This window comes from Balearica regulorum, chromosome 8, assembly GCF_011004875.1.
Source record: "Balearica regulorum gibbericeps isolate bBalReg1 chromosome 8, bBalReg1.pri, whole genome shotgun sequence".
Classification (NCBI taxonomy): domain Eukaryota; kingdom Metazoa; phylum Chordata; class Aves; order Gruiformes; family Gruidae; genus Balearica; species Balearica regulorum.
In genome coordinates, this window is record NC_046191.1 from 30,947,650 (window position 1) to 30,965,840 (window position 18,191).

At 52.7% G+C, this 18,191-nt stretch overlaps 1 long non-coding RNA gene across 1 annotated transcript in view; it reads left to right on the top strand.

Moving 5' to 3' along the window:
* Positions 1–692: 692 nt before the first annotated feature.
* LOC142602806 (uncharacterized) overlaps positions 693–18,191 on the top strand; it is a 29,928-nt gene continuing 12,429 nt past the window's right edge. The window contains exons 1-2 of the long non-coding RNA XR_012836634.1: positions 693–850; positions 1,465–2,173. This is a non-coding gene — a long non-coding RNA (uncharacterized LOC142602806). The remainder of the gene's footprint in view (positions 851–1,464; positions 2,174–18,191) is intronic.

Sequence of the window (18,191 nt, forward strand, 5' to 3'; positions counted from 1 at the left end):
TGGGATGGGTTTTATAGGAATCTGATCTGAGCTTCCCGAGAGGGAGGTGACACAGCCAGGCAGCTAGGGCATTGTTTGGGGGGACACAACCAGGCGGCTTCTGGTTTTGGAGCATTCTCACGTTAAGCTACCTCTCGCTACTTCCCTCTCCTCCCTTTTGGAACTGAGAACAACCAAAATTAGAGGAGAACCTGGTTCCTGAGCTTTTATCTTCTGAACTCTTCACCTGCCTTGTTTTCCTTTTTCTCCTGCAGTCTCCGCTGGCTGAGTTTCAGTGCCAGCCTATTGAAAGGAAAGGCACGTGCTGGCTTATGTTGGGAGAGAGACCTGAGACAGGATAAATCTGGAGGCAATGAGATTGGGGGGAGGCAAGTCAGCTGCTCTGACACTTTTATTATGGAGCTAGGCTGCTTGGGAATGAATCTTTCTTGAAGCATATGTTGCCGGATGACATTTCTACCAGGTTCCGGCAGTAACCTTCGCCAAGCCTCGCTGCCCAGTCCTGCACTCGCCTGTTTCTGAGGCAAGGGAAGCGAATGTCAGCTGGAAATGCCACAGGCAGCAGGGCTTGATGGTGCTCAATGCACCTCCGATAAGCCTGAAAGCACCTGGACTTTGGCACCAGAAGCTCTTCAGGCTTTGGTGATTTCAGCTTATGGATGCTTGTGTTGTTTTGCAAGGGAGGTGTTGGCTTCTGCTTGTGTTTCTCATTTCAGAAATGAAGAGGGTGCAACAGAGATCAAAATGAAATCCTCCTTGGAGTTGCCCAGAAGGATGGAAAACTGCAAGGAAAAATTACCCCATGGCTCTGGAAAAGGAAGATCTACTTGCTCAGTAACCTGGTGATGAGGTACTGGCTCTGCTTCCTGCAGAGGCTGGAAGCCAGGGGAGATTTTGGGTGGCAAAGAGGGCTGGGCACGGTCTGCTACCCTCTCCATTCCTTTCCTGTATCACTGTCAACTTAGATCTCACATCAGGAGGGTGATGTTATGGCTGGCGGTGACAATAACGGAATGTCACTGGCAGAGGTGAAATCTTTCCCTCCATGAGGGTACTTCTTCCTTTCCATTCCCCTTGGCTTACACCGAGAACCGCTGGCTCCCAGTGCCAAGTGGGGCATGCATACGTGCTGCCCAAGGGATGATGTACACTGTGCCGAGCGTCGTTTTTCTTGCTGTGTGGGTGAGCAGCTCCGTGTCACTGATGCCTCTTTGCTGCATGGTGACTTGGGGCAGAGGGCGAACCCTTGTCACTGTCTGAGACAGATTGGGGCCGTTGGGAGCTGCCGTGTTTGCCATCACGGGGAGCGTTGCACGGAGTGGTCCTTTGGCACCAGCAAGAAGTCTGCCAGGGATGTCCCTTCAGAGCCCAGGAGGCCATCCCTGCTCTTCAGGGGCCACGCCTGAACTCAGTCAGGGTCTGAGGGGCAGACAAACACGTGTTAATGGTTAATGTTCTCCACAGGCTGCGTCTCGCCTCCTCTGAACGGGAGCTAATCTCATGGAAGAGTGCCTGTGCCCACACCACTCCAGCAGCCCCTCTGCCAGCCTTCTGTCCTCAAGGGCCAGCTCAGCAAAGCCTTAGTGCTGTTCTGGGCCCAGCTTTCATTTTCCAGCTGGTTACAGAGGAGAGAGTGAAGGTAGCTGCTGCTGCCGGGCCACGCTAGGAAACAGAGGCGGGGGACGGGCCTCCTTGTGCACTTAAAGATCCAAGAGTTTAATCTGATTCTGGTTCTCTATTAGCCCTGATCCTGTCTTGCATCTTTTCCAGCTGATGCCTGAGCCTGTCTTTGTTTTGTTTATTTTTTTTCTTTTTCCCTTTTTCCCTCACCTTATGAAAAATGGCTTTGCCATCCGCATCTGTCAGGAGTCTGCTGAGCCGGGTATCCAGCTCAGTGAATATACAAATGGGTGGTTGGATTGTGGGCCCCCTCTGACAGGCCGGAGATGAATACCAAACGTGCAGGGAGAAGAGTGTGTTCCCTTCCTCCGCTGCTGCTGCCTCTGATGATTGTTTTTCTTATCCCAAGGAGGTGTGAGAATCGCCTTTGGGAGCAGTGCTTCCTTCTGCTCCAGTTCTGCCTTGCCAAGGTTCAGTTCTCTGCCATCCGTCATCAGACGAGTCCGCTCCTCGCTCCCACATCTCAGCTGCTGATGGGAATGCTGGGGAAGGGGTAACTGTTTTACCCTGCTTTTTTCTACCATCCTTTTCCTTCTCCCTTTTGTATCTCGCCTCCCAGGCCCAATTACCAGGCTGGGGCTCGAGAACACTTGCCTTCGCTTGGTGGTCCAGGTACTTTTTGAGAGAGGTAAGGGTGAGGTAGAGGAAAGGGGAATGTCTGACCTTACCCAAGTGGCTTAAAATGTAATTTTGAATGGAAGTTTTCAGCAGTGCTGTGTGTGAGTCAGTGTAAGAAAGCACCCAAGCGCTTCTGCACGTCTCGGCCTCGCTGCATCCCCTTTCCCTGCTGTGGGTGACCTATGGGGTCTGTAAGGAGGAATGCACCAGCCAGGAGATGCTCAGATGCCATAACTCCGCAGGGTCACTCAGGTACCCGAAGGGAGATGACAACCTCCCCTTGACACCCATGGATTTGCTCACCTCCTCCTGCCTCTTGGTTTTCTGCAGTCTGGTACGTGAGCTGCTTCCCTGGCCTCGATGCACTAGGAAGCTTTCAGCCAGGTGGGCTCAGAGGAGCAGGCAGGCAGAAAATGAGATGAGTCTCTCCGTGCTGTTGCCACAGCTATCTGGTCAAGGAGGGGAAGTTTCTGGGAGGGCAGACCCCCGCTTTGGCAGGAGGAGCGAGCAGGCGGCCTGAGCTGAGCTGGTTTTTTGACAAGCAGATGGATGTTCAGCAGGGGCCCAAGAAAACCCTTTTGCTTCAGGCTAGCTGCAAGCCCTCCAAACCAAAGTGTTGCGTTGATGCGAAAAAAAAAACAAACATAGCTCCATAGCTGCTCGGCCCGAATTACCTCTTCCAGTTGCCCGATTCAGGATGTGGTGATCATCCCCTCCTGCCACCGGCTCCCTGGAGGAGCCCGCTGCGTTCTTCCGACTGGGCAAGGATGCAGCAGGAGCCGTTGAGCAGCGAAGAGGGAGGAAGGCAAGCGATGGCAGATTCCTCTGGCGTCTCCACACCACAGGGCTCTTGGCGAGCGAGCGCTCATCTGCTTTGAAAGCTCTTATTGTTCCTGCAGGTGGGAGCCAATTTGTCTGCTTTCCTGCCCAGGTGCCATCTGTTTGTAGGATTGCCTGTACGGTGGTTGAGCGCGACGGGGATGGCAAAGGGAAGGGGCTGCCGGGGTGGGAGAGATGAGCCTAAAACTTTCCTTGAGTAACTTCAGCGTTTCTGGCTGCCGTTGCTCCCTCTCCCTTGCATCGCGGCTGGGAAATCACAGCCTGTCATTTGCTGTTCCTGGAGCGTGATAGGGAGCCGAGGCACGGCTAATAGCGAGCTATCATTTTAATGCTAATTTCCTACCGTTAGCTCAGGCTGGGGGAGGCTCAGCCTGGGTGGAGAGAAGCCATTAGCAGATGGAGAAGAGGGGAGGGATGTGTGGGGATTGTTCTGCACCCCGAGAAGGCACTTCCAGAGGGCAGATGATTAACCACCACTGGGAAAACTGGTAGTAGGTGCTGGGGTCAGTCTCTGGTGGATGTGGGAGGGAGAGGGACATTTTGTTCTGAGTCGTATTCCCGTAGGGATTTCTCAAGTGCTTGAAGCTTTGGATTGAATTTGGTGTTTGCTGCTTGTTGCCAGCCCTCAGTACGTTGTCACCCAGGGGATGCTCAGAGCACTGGCAGGGCCATGGCTGGTGGTGTGGTTGTCCTTTTAACAAAGGAGCCAAGCAAGGTTGGGTTTTTAGCTACTGTCTTTTTGTGAGGAGCTCCCCAATTCAGGAGCCTGGACATCTGCGCTGGGTGATGGGCTTCAAAGCGGGGAAATTTTGAAGCCATTCTTGAGATACCCAAGAGCAAAAAAAAAAAGAAACTTGCCCTATTGCCATCGGAACAAGCTCAGCTGCCCCAAGCTGGATAGCTGGCAGGAGAAACCAGTGGCTGGAACCATTTCCCTGCCTTTTCCAGAGGTGGGAGTTCCCACATCCAACCTCTTGGTCAGTCTCCTCCAGCCATGCTTTCCAAGTGGAAGAGCCTGTGCTGCTCCCCAGGCTGGTGCCGTTGCCTGGGAGCTCCTGGGGAGTTTGAATGGAGATGACTGGTTGTGGTGGGAGTGTAGGGCCTGTTTGGGATTGTGTTGGCAGCAGTCAGAGAGGTTCCTCTACCATTTCTAGACTTGCTGGGAAACCTTGAGACTAAAGGAGCGTGAGCTGGGATGCTGTGCTCATGGGAAGAAACTGGTTGCCTACTACTGAGGGACAGCATTGTTTTAAAGGAAGGGCCCAGTAGCGTCCTGGTCTTTGGTACGACACATATTTTGAAGACCCACCAGCCTGTGGTGATTTAGACCATTGGCTTTGTCATTTCATATGGAAGCATACATGGATTTTTTTTTTTTAAACCATTTAAAGACCATTTTAAAACTCTTCTGGCATCTAGCAGAGAGGCCATGGAGGGGCAAAAGCAGCTGTGATAAAGGGAAGGAAAACCAGCAACTGGTTAAATGGCAAAGGGATGGGAAGCCAGGAGGGGACCATCCTGCCAGGAGGACATTAGTAGAAGGCTACATTAGCAGAGCAGCATTGCTTGCTGTGGTTACCGGCTATCAGATCTGCCCCAGGGTGGAGCATGACTCATTGTTTTTTAGGGAGCTATTTCCATCTAAAAAAATGGTTCCAATCTTTTCTAGAGCCTCTTATCTGCCTTTGGCCAGGAGAGAAAGAAAAAAAAAAGTGAAGGGCTACTTTTTCCTAGCTGAGGAGAATCAAACAAACTTTCCCTCAAGTAGCTGAGTGAGGAAGTCAGCGCATTACGTATTCCCAAGAATAACAAAATCAAGTAGATGCGGGAAAATAAAATAAAATAAAATAGCATTGCTTTTCCCAGTTCAGCACTCTGAATAATGAGCCTACAAGCCGGAGGGAGAGCTCCCGTGAGAGGCGCCTGCGTGCAGGAGATGGACACAACAAGTGTCTCGGATGGGCCAATATCTGAAGCGATCTCTCTCTAATTTTCTACATCAGTGAGAACACAGCGCGGCGCCATCAATCATAGTCAACCCCCCCCGCCTCGGAAAGCCACCTCCTGCCTCTCCGTACTGCAACGTCCCCCTTCCGCTTCTGCCCCCGGCTGGGGACCGCAGCTGTCCCGGCCAGCAGCGCCCGCAGGCACGTTCTCTCCCGGGAGGGTTTCTTCTTTGTCACGTTTCGAGCCTGCTTGTGTTTCTGCCTTTCTCCTTCCTCCATCCCCGGCACCTGTTCCTCGCCGCTGCTTTATTTCCAGACTGCATCTCCCCTTGCTGGAGTCAGAAAAGGCCAAATTACTCCTTTTATCCCCAGGGAGGAGAAGGCGTGGAGCCACTTCTCCTGGCATAACAGCCCTTGCTGCTGCCTGGAGGAGGGTTGGGGGTGAATTTGGTGCCTGTAGTGCTCATCTGTGGATGGGGAGGTTGGACTTTTTACAGGACCCTTGGGGCTGCTTCTGCAGTAATGGCTATCAGGGCACGTTCTGCGGCTTGCTGGTTCCCCAGCTCTGGGCGTGGAGCAGCTAAGGGAGCCATCTTTCATGCAGGGCTGGTGGTACGATGCAGCAGGTATTAGTCTCTTGGTTTCTCCTTTTGTGAAGTCCTTTGCTCCTTCCAGGCCTGGCTGTACTTCTGTCAGACCCTGGGGCACCTTTTTGGCATGAGCACTGGTGGTGGGTGTCCTCCTGGGCAGGCCTGGGCCAGATGCACTGCTAAGCTGGTGGGACACAGAGCTGTACTCATGACTGTTCCTTCTACTGCAGCATGGACACAGCTGGTGGGTTTGATGGCTGTTGCTTCTCCATCTCTTTCATGCTAGATTGGGTGCTCTTGCTCGAGTGTGGTGGCTCTTGGACCTACCAAAGCCTGGCTAACTGATGGCAGCTATCATGAAACAAAAGTGATTTGCAGTCCCATTTCTGGCTCCACGAGCTCAAGCACCAGTTAGAACCCAAGGACTGTGCTTCTTGCTTCAGCCCAGCTCTAGACAGAAACACCTTCCGAATAAATCCGTGCAATTGCCACCTGCCTCTCAGCCTCTTATACTGGCTTCTGAGAGCTGCCAAGGATCCTTGACCTCTCTTTCAGGCATGGTTTCCTGCACGTATCAACCCTGCTCCGGTGTTGTGGAGCTATTGCTGGCTTCCATAATAGCTGCTTTGTTTACTTCCCAAATGCCTGCCCTTTCTGTAATGAGCTATAATTCATCCTGGTTTATACAGTGCTCAGAGATACCTGGAGCAAGGAAGGTGTGCCATTAAACCGCCTCCTAGGCTGCTCTCTGGACCGGGGTTGCTGATCTCCTGCAGATGTAAACCAGGGAGGACAAGGGGGACGAGGTTGAAATGGGGAATAATTACCTAGCAGGGTAAAAGGGGCTGACTGGGTTGGAATCTGCTGGGAGCTGACATGCAGGTGCAGATGAACGGCTATGACAGGCAGGCAGGGCGGAGGGATGAAAGATGGGGGTTTTTTAAAGCATCTGCTTTCCTCTCTTCCTCTGCTTTATAACCTGTTTTTATAGAGACTGCATGAGGAACACATTTTTTTATTAGCAGCTCGGGAGTGGAGAGTAATAAAGATTAATTTTTTAAATAATTCCTTGCATTATCTTTTAATTTCCTGTGGCAGGGTTTGACTTTTAAATCTGCAAATGGAGTTAACAGCTAATGTGCTCATCAGTTTGGGAGCGGCGGCTGAAGGAGCTGTGGGACTTGGTGAAGGTGGGAGAGACTCTGAAGTTGAGCCTGGAGTCTCAGCCTCTCCTGGGCTGGCTACAGTCTGTTCCCTGGCCGTAAGGATCTGCTCAGGTCTGTAGCACTGTCCCAGGAAAACTCGGAGAGATCTAATCCATACTGCAGCTCATAGTGTCCATTCTGCTTCCTTCCTTTGATGGTAATGATGAAGCTCCCCTGAGGAGGAAGGAGGGAAACCTGATGACCCTGCTCTGCCACTGTGGGTGACTCATCCTTGCAGATCTCCATCCAGGACAGCATGTGCTGCTGGGACCTGGGCTGAGATGCGTGGGATGGTGGGCACGTGAGTTGTCCAGAGCAGCTGGGTTCCTCAGTGGTCTTGCTGGTGCTAGTGATCACAGGACGGTGTGAGATACTAGGAAAAAATAACAAGGGAGCAGTTGAAGGAGAAGGGGATGAGGTGAGAGAGAGAAGTGGCAACATGGGGGATGTGATAGAGAAAGGCTCTCCCAGCCCCCTGCATCCGCATTCTCCATCCCAGCCTCCGTGATGCTCTGCTGGGCTTTAACCTGCTGGGACACTGGGTTACAACTCAGCTGGTCTACCTTCGCTGGCCTGGGTGAGCTCATGTGGCCTGAAGAGTACCCACAGCATGGAGGGCACTGAAGCTGGGCAGAAGTGATGCCCAGCACACAGAGACCCCAGCCCCAGCTTCCTTTGACCACCAACTTTCTTTTTGTAGCTTATATTCTTCATCGTGTGGCCGTGCTGGCTGCTCAAGTTTGCTCTGAACTTCTGAGCTGTCTGTAGAGCAAGTGGTGGAGGCAGAGAGCAACCGTTGTGGAGAACCAGCCAGTGCGGACAGGAGCGTTTTGGCTCACGTTGGTTTGAAAGCAGCTGTAGCTCAAGTGCCTGGTGTGGGTTTTGGGAAGGCAGAGGGGAAGCTGAGTGAAGGGTGGAGCACAGTGGAAGCGTTGACCGTGTCCTGAAGAGGCGTTTTGATGGATTACATCACTCCTGTGTTGGAACCAGCACTGGGATGAAGGTTTTTGGAGATGTCTGGGGATGGGGGAGAGCCAAATCGTGCATGGGGGAGTGCTCTGACCCAGACAGCTCCTGGCTCCCTCTGACAGATGCCATCTGGAGCAGGCTTTGTGCGCTCCTGGGTGTCTGTCTGCTTTGGCAGCCTTCTGATGGCCAGCTGCGTTGACCCAGACATGGGAGGACTGTGCTCTCCCTCAGAGTCCTCTGCATGGCTGGAAGATCTGCCCCGCATGACGACAGGGGAGCTCCAGGCTGGATCCAGCTTCGCAGCTGCTCCCACATCTCCCCTTGCTCCTGGGAAGAGGAGAAGCCCAGCCCAGCCCATCCCCTGGTGTGAGGGTCGGTTGCCCCATGCCAAGTCATCTGCGTTTGTTGGCGTTTTGCTGGACAAAGCCGTCCCTGATGAGGTCCGGGTTTGCGGGCACGGTGCAGAGGGATGTGGGTGAGTTTGCTTTTGGAGGCTGCGCGACTGCCTGGCACCAGACGGACCGCTTGCAGCAATCGATGTGGTTTGGGTTCTGGTTTTGTACTTTGGCAGCGGGCTGAGGTCTCGTCCTGCTGGCCAGGCTTCATCCGACCTCGTCCTCTGGTGTCCAAGGGAGGGACAAAAAGCTTCGGTGCATGTGCCTTGTGCATGTTTTGGGTGGGAAAACACATTTCTCAGCCCTGTTTAGATTCTCCGTGTATTCAAACTGGAATAGAGGACCCTGTCCTCTGCCAGCAGAAGATGACAGAAGTGCCTTATGGATGCTCCTCATCTCAGAGGGGAAACTGAGGCACAAAGAGGTGCCTTGATGCCCGTACCACTAGCACCTTGCTCACACACGCATCCACCCCTCTGTGTACGGCTGCCAACTCCGGTGTCCTGACGTGCTACAAATAACCGCAGCTTTCAGTTGTGCTTTTCAGCCAAAAGCAGCATCATTTGCTAAAGTTACCGGGTGTCAGGAACACCGGGGGGCAGTTCCCGATTGTCCGTATCTGTCCAAAAGCAGAAACCTCTCCTGTTACGGTGAGTTCTTCTTTTATTTTATTTTTTTTCCTTCTGAAGTCACGTAGAGAAAAATGGAAATAAAGAGCAGCAGGGAGAGAGCTGTTAAAAAGCTTAAAGCTGTCACAAGGCATTGGTTAGTTTATGTGCGGTGAAGTATACAAACAAGTCTTCAGCTTGTTGGTTGGAGCCAAGGAACGGGGTTTTTTGTGTGTGATAAATATGTTTTATGGGTCTTTTATGGGATTTTTTAAAATGCCTGTCCCAATAAATTATTTACCAGGGTAATAAAAGATCGAGGAAATTGGTCCAACCATATCGCTGAGCATCTAAATCCCAAACTTTTACTGGGGTGGAAGGACCCTCTGAATTCCCGTGGCCTTATAAAAGATGGTCCGGGCGTGCTGTTTGTCTACGGTGTTGTTCTGGAGGCCAGGTGCCCAGCCAGCCCCAGCCCTCGGCGTATCTCCAGGAGGTCCTGGGGGCCTGACACCAGTTTTCAGCCCCTCAGCATTTACTCCTGGAGATGGATAGCATTTTCCTCCACCGCTGGCTCTCACAGCTGCAAATCTCTTGATAGTCTCTGACTCTTTTAGGTTTCCAAAAGGTCTCGGAAGGATAATGGTCCTTCCTGGTGTGAAGTGGGAGGTAGAAATCGCTTAGAAAGCAGCAAGGGGTTTGAAGAACAGCCTTAGCCCCTCCAGTACAGGCTGGAAGGGCTGACACATAGTCCTGCAGATAACGGGGACCTCCTCGCACCCCAGATGTCTTGATGGGTATGCTTCTCCTTGCTTGGTATCGACTCCTGCGCAAGGGGAGGGCCAGGTTCTGCTTGCTGCTGGCCTGGTCTCCATGGCAAACAAACCTAAAATAGCCTTTGCAGAGGGGAAATAAAAATTTATGGCGTTCCAGCCACACAGTCTATAAATACATCTTTTGGGGTATTAGACCAGGCTTTAAGAAGTTCTGTTGCTCTCCCTGCTCCTCCCAAGGGGATGGAGGAAGGAGCAGGCTGGGGGGTCGTTCCGAGGGTCCTTGCCTCAAGACAGGGCAGATGCTTTGGCTGCATCCCAGGCTTTCTGCAGTAAGTGGGATTAGATTTAACCCCCAGTACAGTTTAAAAGACATCCAGTTGTTCATGTGGTGGCTTCTGTAAGGACTCTGGTTGAGCAAGATGCATCCCTGTGCGGTAAGCTGCTCATAAATAAATTTAGATGGGATTTTAGAAGCAATTTCTGAAGCTTGAAAGAGATAACTCTGGAGTGGCCTTCAAAAGGGATGGTGGGTGGGAAGGGACAGCCACTGTTTCAAGATAGCTCTCAATATTCATGGGAAGGATTATTTATTCAGAGCCTTTCCAGAGGGGAGAGTCCTTGGGTATCTGATGTGTTGAAGTGAGACTGGATTGATCTTTGTTCATGTTGTCTGTAGCTTATATTAATCCCATGCCTCAGGGCATCTTCTGGCCTCCACAGAGTCCAGGGAGGGATCTTTGTCTCCGTTGATGCCTAATTTGGCTCCTGGGTTTGGTCGTGGCCCTGTCTGTCTCTGAGGTGGAGGAGAGTAGCCACAGCTGGAAATGCATCTGGGGACAGGGAGAAATTTCCCTGATGAGCCAACAGGGAGCACAGGGCTTTATTTGGCTTCCTTCTGGTGCCTGGTGGCTTCCTCAGATCTTACCATTTTCTGAAATAATTCCTCTGCTGTTACAAGGCCCTGGGAAGTTCACAGAGCTGCTAATCTTCCTCGTTTGCTTCCCGTGCCATGTTATACTGGTGCCTTTTGGGCTTTCCTTGGGCTGGTCCTGCAGCCTGGGGCATGGTCGTGTCTCCAGACCCTTTGGTCTAACAGAAGCATTGAAATAGAGATCCTGGGCAGCTCCTGGCTGTCCTGAGCTGCCCTAAGCCTGGGGAGAGTGCAGGCAGTAAAAAGGGGGCTTGCTCCCCTAATCTGGCCCAGCAGGATCAGCCCCTTTGAGTCCGTTCCCTTGGCTGGTGGCTGCCAAAATTTGGGGGTATGTTGGTTGCGCCCCAGAGGATATCAGTGCTGGTGCCCACTTGTGCGGTGCATCCCCGGTGAGCGGGCTTAAGCCGGGCTGAGTGCTCAAAGCTCACAAATCATTAAGGCTCTAGCCTGGGAAAGGTTGAAACTGGAGCTGCGTGTCTGAGTGGGTGATGTGTGCTGGGGTCAAGGCTGGGTGGTTTGGCTTTTGGGCTGGCAGCTGGGGATTTCAGAGCAGGCTTTCCATTGTGGGGAGCGAGACTCGTACAGTGTCTGATGTTTGGCTGTAAAGAAAAAACGACGCCTCTCCCCACGTCCTTCTTATTAACTGTCAACACGTCCTGCCGGTTTGGCAATGGATGTCATAAATTTAAACGGAGATTTGAGCCAGCATGGGACAGGCATAAGAAGCCCAGATGATGTGTGTAGGCCAGGCTTAGCATCTCCTCCCGCTTGCTCCAGACTATGCAGCATGACTCCGCTGACTTTGGTGGCATTTCCTCCTGGCTCGCCTCCTCGTGATGGGAATTAGACTGCACGTAATTGAAAAGGATGGGGTGTCTGCCAGCAGACTGTGAGCCACGTTCCCCTTAGCAGCTTGAGCTCGCTGGTGGAGGACAGGGGAGACGGGCTGGGGCAGACGCCTGTGTCGGGGGGAGGTGAGCAGCCCTAGCATCGCGGGGATCCCAGATCCTTCTCCATCTGAAGCTGTCTGCGTGCGGCTCCCCGTTGTGCAGGGGTTGCCCGTGCCCGGAGGGGGACTGATGTCTCCAGCTGCTGTTGCATGAGCACTAATTTGTTCTCATTCGTGATCTCCCCCTTGCTGGCACCAGGACAGGCATGTGAATAACTGCTTCTCTGAGCAGCTTTCTGAACCAAGGACTTGATCTTGAAAAGCATCCTGTGATCTGGCCGGCTGTTGCTGACCCTGGGCTTTGCACTGCCATGTCTCCCTGTCCGAGCATCAGTCAAGAGAAGCCGAGGGAGGTGAAAGGTTCCCGGGGTTCACGCGGTCCCAAATGCTAACGAGAGCTCGACGTACACGGATGGTACGGTGGGCCTTGGTGTAAGGCCAGCGATCAAGATGCGAGGGCAGGGCATTGTAAATCTGGCACCTCACAAAGATGCAGGGAATAAAGCGGGGCAGGATCTGCATTTCAAAGAGCGTTGGTTCTGTAACTGCACAGGGAGCGGACGTGCATGCCTGCCTGCCGCCAAGGCAGAGAGACGAAGCTGTTTGAACTACGGTCTCTAGGAGCTCGTAACCGTCAGCTCTGCGTTCGGGGCACGGTTGAAGGAAAGCTTTATAACCCTGCACTAATTGCGTGGTGCTGAGCCTAGGAGGTGATGCCTGCTGGGCACGGCTCTGCCTAACACAGGCTGCATCAGATGAAGATGTCCTGAAACCAGGCTTTGCTTTCAAGTGCACGAGGGCCCTCGCTTGGCTACTAATGACAGAAATGTCCCTGCCACTGAAGTAGCCCTGCCAGCACTAGGAGACCATAGAATCACAGACTGGTTTGGGTTGGAAGGGACCTCAAAGATCATCTAGTTCCAACCCCCTGCCATGGGCAGGGACACCCTCCACTAGCCCAGGTTGCCCAAAGCCTCATCCAACTTGGCCTTGAACACTTCCAGGGATGGGGCATCCACAACCTCTCTCCTCTTGGGGGGCCCAGGTCCTACCTCAAAAAGCCTGTGGTCCAGGCAGGAGAGGCAGCCATGGGAGCAGGAGGTGAAAGAAAATCCAGTGGTGATGAAATGATTTGGGTTTGTCTTCCAGCTGTAGCAGGGATTGAGTCGGGAACGACTGGACACGGCCAGAGCTCCAGCCTGGCCACGGTCGCTGGTCGAGGTGGCCTCCTTCACTGTGTATGGCTTCTTTAAAACCAAAAAATGGGGTGGTTTTATGGCTGTGAATTGTTTTTTTTTTTTTGTTTGTTTTTTGGTTGGTGTTTTCTGGAAGGAGAAATTCTAGAGGGTGGGTGGTTTCAGGCAGCACGGCACAATTTTCATTTCTCTGTCTTGGCCAGCTCGGTGGGAGATGGAGCATCTCTCCCCAGTGCGCTGGCTGTCACGCTCCCAGGGCATCTGTTTTGCTGGGTGAAGAGGGAGCATCGGCAAATCCCAATTTCTGAGTGACTCCAGCCTGGCCTCCCAGCGTGGGGTCATGATGGGCTCGGTTTGGAGACGTCCCCGGGCGATGGATGAGCAGACCTCTGCGTTCCTTGGCCCTGCTGACATTCCAGACCCTCAGAGCCAAGACCGGGAGCAGGATCCTGATGCCTGGCTTCTGTTAAACCTTGTGTGCCTCAAAGGGGCTGGAAGGAGGGGCAGTTGTAGGGGGAGATGCTTCCTCTAGGAGGCAAAATAAAATAGAGCAAGGCAGTGGCTGGGCATAGCAAATAAGGCAGCTTAATGTCATCCCTCCCCATCACCAAACTGAGTGTGGAGCAAGGATGGGTTTTATGAAGAAAACTGTTCTGTGTTTGTCCAGGTCAATCACCTGTCCGGGTCACCGGTGTGCAGCTGTTTACATCTCAGAGGGCACCGTCAGGGCAAAAAAAAAAAAAAAAAAAAAAAAGAAAGAAGAAAAATCCCATCCATGCCACTCAAAACACCTCGGTTCACTTGGGCTGTTGTCCAGAAAAGCACTTAAGTGTGTGCAGACGCCTCCCTGGGCAGCAGCGTGTGGCATCCTCGCCCCGGGCAGGTCAGCAGGGGCTTTGCTGTCAACGTCGGGAGCCAGGCGTCACAGCAAGGACCAGGGAGGACCTTGCTCTTGACGCCTGCCTTTGCAGCATCCTCATGAGATCCTCTGCAAGGTAGTCCCTCTGGGCGATTCCTGATTTGATCGTGGCTGAGCCTGGGCTGGGAAGTTACTATATTTTTATTGTTGTTCCTTAACTAAGTGACCCTGCCTGTGAGAAACTGAAACCTTCCTGGAACTGAGGACTTGCTCCTTCCCTACTGGGATGACTGGAGGCCTGCAGGATGTCACCCTGAGGCAGGACATCTTTTCTCAGAAAAACAGGTACCGCTGGGGTTGCTGGAATGTAAAAGCAAAGTCCTTTGGTCACAGCACTGGCCTTTCAAGGCTGCATCTACACAGTCTTGCTCCTGGAGCCATGGAGACCTCAAGCCCAGTTGCCAGCACTGGTGTGGCTGTGGGACCTGCGTGAGGGAGCGGCAGAGCCCTCTCTTGATGTGCCACTCCAAAACGCCCATGTCGGCAGGAGGGTGGGGGTTGGATGGGCTTCTCCTTTGGCTCAGAGGACCCCTACAGATGGCAGAAGGATAGTGAGCAGCCCCACGGCTGAGACCAGAGCGGGACCCAACGTGGTCACCACCATTGCCAGGTTGTCCCGGTCTGCTGTGACTGGGCATGTGGCTGAGGACCGCCCCAGCCACCGTACCATGGAGACATTGGAGATCCCACCTCACGCTGGCTGCCGGCGTGCAGGGTGTCACATCACCAGCACGCAGTTGTGCATTTGCTGTTTTACAAACCTTGGCTGGGTCGTTAACAGAGGAAGGAAATAAAAAAGCAAGGGCTCCAAATGGATCCCAAAGGGATTCCCTGTAGCAATTAGCTTTATACTTGAAAACATATTTCCAATCTTTACTGCCTGCTCTCTGTATTTGAAATAATTTTCTACCCAATAAACCTTAGTAGCCCCCAAACATAATTTTAGTGATGCATTAATTAACAACAAGGCGACCCGACGGTTCAAAAGCTGAGCAAAACCCAATGCATATATTAGTCAGCGAGGCAGTATTTCTGAGACGCTCGCCGGGGCAGCGCGTGGATGCGAGTGCTTTATATAGGACATTACCTAAGGCGCGGTGGGCTGGCTGGAGCGGAGGGCAGTCTGGATTCTCGGTCGCTGACGGGCACCTTCTGCATTGGATAACCCTGCTGGAATTTGAGAGGAGACGTACCGCTTTCTCTTGCAGAGTTCTTGTCTGGTTTTTAGTCCTTCATAAAGAATAATTTTGGATACCTGTTAAGCTTAGGAAGGTCTCCAAACCTGAAAGAAACCACTTAACATTCTTGGTGCCTCGTGGCAGGGAGTTTCAGGGGTTAGACACGTGCAATATATCCCTTGAGCCGTTGTGCAATCGCCCGCCTCCCCTTTGCTTTGATTTACGTCCCCGTGGGTGCATTAACCAGCAGGGCTGGCTGAAAATCCCCGGTGACTCCTTACCCGCAGCTCCCTTGGCAGTAATTCACGCTGGAGGGAAGCACGAGCCCTGAGGAGCTTCTGGGGGTGCAAGCCCTTCGGTCAGAGCCTGTGAGGGCATCACAGGCATCAGGCAGAGAGGTCATACGGACTCGCCGCACCGTGCAGAGATGGCGCGCGTACAGCTGGGCTCCCCCGAGCCCAGTTAACCCAGTTCCAGGTCCCTCTGGGACCTCCTGTCCAGCTCCTGCAGAGCGTGGGCAAGCACGGGGGCGAGCGTTGCCAAGGAGGTTGGATCCGCTCCCCGTGGGGCTTTTACCCAGGCAGGTCTGGAGCCCGCTGCGGACTGGTGGAGATTGATGCACTGGTGTGACGCCTTCATCGGGTCTCAGCTGGCCACTTGCGAAGTGGCCAGCTAGTAGCTGGCGGTGGCTGTGAGAGTGGGGAGCCTCCTGGTTGCCGCCATCGTAGAGGCCATGGTGGAGGCAACCAGAGCACCGATGCAACGCTGCCCGGTCTCTGTGTGGGAGGTAAGCTTGTAATCTCCTACTTAACAAAGGATGGGCGGTAGCATTACAGGCTGCTGCTCTCTGGGTTTTCAGCTATCGCGGGCTCATCCTGCTTTATCTGTTGCATGTGAAATATCCCGTGTAAAGCTACGCAAAGCTGCAAAGCTACCGTAATCCTTCCTAAAGCCACCCTGCCCCTCCGTGTGAATATTGTATTAGATGATACGCTTATTAAACTCGCTCAGCAGAAGTTTTACCTCCAGCCGGTGGTGATGGTCTTGAAATGCCATTAAGGTAATAATTACATCACTTTGTTCTTGATCCAGATTTTGGGTGGTAAGTGTTCACACCTGCTGCCAGCCATTTAAGTGATAGTAGATGCAAGGGAAGGGTTGTGATCCCAGCTGGGTAATGTGTTGGGTGTGGGAGACTCGTGCTGGCTCCTTGGGGAAGTTTTGTCACCGCTCTTGCCGTTGTGCTAGTCCTGGTCAGAGCACTGTTCCCAGGCCACCCCAGAGCTGCTCCGGCTTCTCCACTAGGATGGTCTGAAAAAAAGGGGAGAAGGCATATGGCTGTGTGGAGGTGGGACCTGGGACGTGTCTCTGGCACTTCTCTGGTGGAGGACCTTCCTGGCCACACGTGAATCAGTGCCTCTGTCAGGGGTTGGATGATGGGTGGGAGGTTCCCTGTCTTGCCCTTGCACATCTGGGTTGTCCCCATGTCTTGGAGGTTGAGATGGTGCCATTTAACACCTTCATAAAGTGCCTTGAGCTCTGCTGACAAACTGGGTGATGAACTTCATGAAACTTCATGCGCAGCGGAGGAGAAAGGAAAGGGAAGTCTTTGAAACTGCTGTGGCTCGTCCTTCATACCCACAATATTGGGGGATCTGGGTCCGTCTGGTTTGCCTGGTCTATGAAAAGAGGCCAATGGTTGGCGAGACCCCTCTGCTGGAGGTAAGGGACGGAGCCATGGATGTCGCTTCGCTCCTGTCTGCTCCGCTCAAACGTGAGGCTGAATTAACTTCAGTTATTTCTACGAAGCTTATATGTTATATGGAACTCGCTCCTATCAATTCCACTTAAATCTTTGGAGGGGAAACGTTGCAATTTTAAATTTAGCAAAATTGCAATAGGTGGTTATTTTATGAGTCAAGTGAACTCTATTTATCCTCCAGTCAGATGTAAACCCACTGCCTATCACTCATCCCACCCCACTGTGCCACAGCCCTACTGAGATGATCTGTTTATCGGTAAGTCCCGTGAGCCCAGAACGTATTGCTTCCTGAGTTATAATTGGATTTAGCAGAGATGAAAGCTTCCACTCGCTTAGTTGGTATTGAGTAAGAGCAGAGCACAATCTGACATCCTGGTCCAACAAGATTTATAAGGCTAAAGACTCCGAAGACTTGTTAAGTGTCTCCCTGGACTGCAATGGCCCTTTACTTCTAGTGAAGGAATCAGTTCAGATTTCACATGAAATGGGATTGCTCTGAGTGACTTTGGTTGACCAGCCCCAGCTGGAGCAGGAGGCATCCTCCTTGTGAGATCCCAGGGAGTCTGCTAGGCTGCTGGGGAGCTTGGAGAGGGGTCCCACCTCTCCTGAACGCACGTGGAGGGGAGGAAGCTGTGTGGTAGCACCTGGTGCCACGCAGAGGAGGTTGGGACTTTTGGATGTGAAGAGGGAACCCCGGAAGGACATGGCAACCCAACCTGGCTGTACCTCTCCTTTCGAAGACAGGATTATAGGCTTCTCCTAGAAGCCATGATGAGCTTGTTCAGAGCAGCACTCTACCAAGGCTGGGTCTTGCTCTTGTGCTGTCTTGGAGCTGATGTCAGTGTGTGGACATGATCCCAACCACCATGAAGCCAATAAGGATCATTGCGTCATCGCTGGGAACTGGATCAGGAAATGACATACTGCCTGGGGGGGGTTATTGCCTTCCTGGAGAGGGTAAACCAAGAGTGACAACAAGCCAGGGGAGTTCCTTATAGCTGTGGGATGAGGTAGCACTTCACCCCAGAGGTCAGCGTGAAATGCTGCATGCCCATTAGCTGGTATGAGTCTTGAGTTTGGCAGAAGAAAATGAGCTAGTAATTGATTCCTGGATGCAACCGGCTGGATGACCACTGAGATCACTTAGAGGGCAATCAGACCACCTTCCAGGTCCTCAAACCTCTCTAGCGCCGGTGGCTGTGCAGCAGGTAAGGATCTCTAAGCCCATTGTCAAGGCCAGGTGGAAATGGTGGCATGTGTCTCTAGGAACCTCCAGGTGGGTCCCAGCTCAGCTGAAAGAATTAGGTTTTTGGGCTTCGTGCCTTTGCTAATGGGTCCTTCTGTCTCTGAGGCTGAACCACCGGCTGAAGGTGGTTATATACGCTGACACAGAGGTAAACAGGTGGACATGCCATGGCCTCGGGCTCTGGCGTTTGGCATCCCATCCTCTGCCCTCAGCTTCCCACCTCTCTGAACCTCTGGAGAGCAAGCTGCTGGCAGACAGACGTCTACCATCAGTCATGGGTGGGGAGTGATCAGCTGGGTTAGCATGACACTGATGTAAATTTAAATCCTTCTTTTGCTCTCTCCGCTAGCAGCCCTGTATTTTCAGGAAAAAAGAGAATGGGA